The sequence below is a fragment of the Octodon degus genome, unplaced genomic scaffold (assembly GCF_000260255.1).
Source record: "Octodon degus isolate 3935 unplaced genomic scaffold, OctDeg1.0 scaffold00445, whole genome shotgun sequence".
NCBI classification, from domain to species: Eukaryota; Metazoa; Chordata; class Mammalia; order Rodentia; family Octodontidae; genus Octodon; species Octodon degus.
In genome coordinates this window covers 245,057-249,477 of record NW_004525021.1, presented here as the reverse complement: position 1 = coordinate 249,477, position 4,421 = coordinate 245,057, and positions in this window count along the sequence as shown.

Below are 4,421 nucleotides of genomic sequence, written 5' to 3'. Positions count from 1 at the left end.
TTATCTAACAGAAATTGTCAGTGCCTCTGCTAGACAGACATCTTGAACATCCTTCAGTGACAATTGTCTCTGAATACTAGTTCATACACCCCACCACACTTGGTTTCAAGGCAACAGGTGACTGGACCTTACTGAGAGGCTCCTAGATTATTCCTTAGTATTTGATATCTTAATAGATTTCTAGATATTGTGTAAATTTAGCATAGCAACTTCCACATATCTAGAACAATTTTATTCCAGGTGGCAAGGATTTCCAAGTAGCATTATCTTCAAGAAGACAACTTCTGAGTGAGAGGTGGGTCAGTCAAAGGTAGAACATGGCTAAAGAGACTGTGTGTGTAGTACAAGATAATGGGAGATAGACCTACATGCCCTGGTGTAGGACTGGCAAACCTGAACAAAGAAAATAGATTAGACGATAGGAACTTCAACGAGAAGTTCATCAGTCGCAATACCAGGACTCATTTGGGAAGACGATTACAATTTTGAATTCACAATGGCTTAGTGAGAACACAACTTTGGTCATTGGGAACCATCACAACATTATAAAGACAGAAGAGGAATGTATCTTAGTATAAAAGCCCTGGATTTATGCCCCAGTACATGAAGAAACTCGGGCATAGATGTTTGGTGTTCAAATGGTAGCATTTACTTCATTGAGAAACTGAGCTAAGTGGCACTTAACTCCCTGGCAGCAAATTTATTTTTCTGTTCCATAGTTTATGACAAAACTTACGTACTTGGAACGCAGTTAATTGGCTAATATGGTCCCCTGTCCACATTGTAGAGTCCATATCACATTCTAGATTTCAGACTAGGAGGGAAGAACAAGTTTAATGATTCTACATTTTCTTCAAATCTGTACTTACAATGTGCCTTACCCTAAGGTCATTAAAATTCATTTTTTGATAATTCATGAAGTTATCTGTTAGGAACTGATAGTGTGGGAATGATAGTTATTCAAAATTTTTTCCTTACTATTAAATCAGACTGGTTACCATTATACCCAGGTTAAGAGAAACAAGGTCATATCCACTTCACTGTAGATCCTGGAAGATTATAAGTAAATAACCATACAGCAATGTGATGGAGATTAAAAGTTGCTACAGCTGACAAGTTAGTTATATTTCTATATCTCTGTCTCTCTATTTGTCTTCTGTGTATCTGTATTTTTTTTGGTACTTGGTATCAATATGAGTTCCTTGCCTGTACGAGGCAGGTGCTTTTGCCAGTGAGCATTAACCCCAGCCTGTTAGTTCTAGCTGAAAGCTTCCAAATCATTTTCTATTTGTAATGAACTATGTGCTTGAAAACAGTATGTTAGTGTAAAAGTGTATGAACTGTTTTGGTGACCCTCTGAATTGCACCTCCATCTTTATTTTCTGCAATTCATTTATATGCAGTTACTCTCTGCAAAATTCAAAACCCTGACCTGAATTTATATTTCTGTTGTTCATTTCTCTTTGGCATGTGTTAAGAAAGCTTATCTTGTCACACGGGTTCCTCCCTAAACACACTGTCAGTGTACATTATGTTTGCATTGTAAATGAAAGCTTCAGAGAAGGTGTTTATTTTGCGCAGCTTTGTAGAATCATTTTGAGAACACTTTAAACACATCTAGAATCAAGTAAAATATTTTAATTCTAAAGAGATGTGATTATGGAGAAATTAATAATCACAAAATAGTAACAAAAATACTAGCTTTCCTTTAATCAAAATTTTATTAGCTTACAAAATATTAACAATAGCATGAAAAACCACTTAGAGATGTACATGTTTTCAAAGGAAGGCTGCTATTGATATGCGTATGTTCAAATTGGATCTTCATTCCCAGTTGTCCTTTTAGGGGAGAGATGGCAATATTGCGATTGCTCTTCATTCAAGTCTCTTTGAAGAGTGTTGTAGCCAGCAGCACTCAACTGTCTGGGTAGAATTGCACCATGAGAAGCAGTTGTATCAGTTGTTAGAGGCAAGCTTCCTAGCATTCCATTTGAGAGGTAAGTGGTATACCTTTCATTGTGGCAAGAATATTCATGCTGTTTAATTTTTCAAATTTATGAGTTGTTGTTCCAAAACTTCCAAGATAGCATAAATTTTATACTTTGTCGCATATAGTAACATTCCTAAGGTAGCTCTAAGTTGTTGCTGCAGCAGAAACCCTTGCAATAGAGTCCTATAGGCCTGGTGACATGTGGCATAGATTTTAAAATGAGCTTTCATATCTCTTGCTACTAATGGAGTCTAATTGCTTTTCATTTATGTGAATGAACATTAGTCTTAGTAATTTTCCTTTACAACAGGTAGAGAAAATAAATTTTACTGATCAAAATTATAATTCAGCGCTATAAAAATACTATTCAATATGAGGAGAAAAATTCTTTGAAATACATAGCATTCCAAAAATCACAGTGTTCCTTGAAGCTTGAAAAGTGGTTTAAATTTAGAACTTAAAAGTGCTTCATGTATTATCTGGTAATTTTAACTTTGGGAATGTCAAATATCAACTTTATAATTTTATATTTTGATTTTCTTGTCCTTTCTATTCCCTTCAGTGGATAGGAGAAAAAATATTATAAATAGATGGTTAATAATAGAAATTTGCAAAACAGAAATATTCCAATGGAGTCTAATTCCTTTTCATTGCACGTTACTCAACACAATTCTTAGTAATTTTCCTTTACAACATGTAGAGATAATAACTTTAAGTAATCAAAATTATATTTCAGTGTCTTTAAAGTACTATTTTTATATGAGGAGAAAGATGCTTTGCCACACGTGACATTCCAAAGATGTTAAATAGGAAGCTTTTATACTTGCTGCACTACACCGGAAGACACATGCACAGAAGTCTACATCTTAAAATGGCTTAGAACTGTTGCAACATCTTGTACTCCGCTGTCTTTTATCATCATTGAACCACCATGTTGGTTCTCACTATGGAAATATGAACATGTTTACCAAGAAGAAAATCATCAGTATTTGAGAAGTACAATTAATAATTGGCAAGGTGCATCAATAAGCTAAACATAAGGTGACAGACAATAACTGATGCTTTTTAGTTTGGATCACAAACATGCCATCGACCTAGTACCTAGCATTTTCCAAGAACACAAATGGCTTGTATTGTTTTTCAGCACCTTTTAGGTATAAACTGATTAAGACTAGTGACTAGCAACTCAGTGATAGCACATGAAGGAAAAACCTTCAATACATGACAGTGCTGCAGCGTACTTCACATTAGTCTCATGAGAGAACACTCCCATGTATGTGCCTGCTGGGTAGCTCTGTGAAGGAGACTGCCTAGGACATGGCTAAGATCCTGGATTTTACCATCTGTACCCTGCAAGAAACTATTTCCTTGGTAATTTAAAGGTGGTGTGACAAAATTCTAAGGGGGTGCAGAGCAGTATGCACAGAGGGATAACAGTTGTATGAGTACTAATTTTTAAAGTAGCCACCCACCTCCTTTTTCCTTGATGTGAGCAGAGTTACAAACCTTGCAAAGCAGGACTACCCAGCTAAACAGACATTCACTTACATCACAGGCCAATGACTCTGAGCTCCATGAGGTTTTCTGAGTAAGAGTTTAAATCTAAACTCATTTAGAAATTTTATTTTTTTTAAAAAATTAGATGTTTGATCTTTTTATCATCTAAATTTTTAAATTAAAATTTTAAATGAGTTTAAATTTGAAGTCTTATTTCCAGAAGCTGATGAAACTAACATAATTTGTTTTGTGAAGTAAGCAAATGTCTATGTGAGTGAGGTGCTCCTGCTTTTCAGTGTTTGTAGTGCTGCTCATAACAATCAAGAAAGGTTATGTGTTCCTGCTTTAAGATGTTTCCTTTCATGAGGTACAGCTTTCATTCTCCAGGAGTGCCTTAAATTCTTGATCTATCCTTTTGATAAAAATATCAAAATTGATGATTTTTCTCCAGGCATAGGTGGTTATTCTTCCTTCATCTTTTTTGCACGAGGACTTCATGATGTCGTGTATTGCTGTGTTAACGAGTTCTTTTCTTATGAAGTATAGCTTTCTCTGTCCAGGAGTCGCTTAAGTCCAAGGTATTTTCTTTTGGTAAAATGTTGAATGTTGTAATTTTTTTGAGTAATGCAGAGATAGGTGGTATCACTTCAGCTTTAGTAAATGATGGGATTCTTCCTTTTATGAGAGGATGGCATGTGACAGTCGAATACCCATGACATTGCCATTGCTTCGAGATGGTTTCACAGCAGCTCTGCACAAGTCTTCATCTTCACAGTGTTGGCATAGCCTAGAAAAGAGGTGAAAGGGAATACACGTGGAATGCTTTTAAAAGATAGCAAACTTAAAGAAAAAATTCCTACGCTTGATGTTCAGTCATGCTATAGACTCCCATAAATGTTTTCTGACCACACTGCTTTGGCCTTCTGAGGCATGC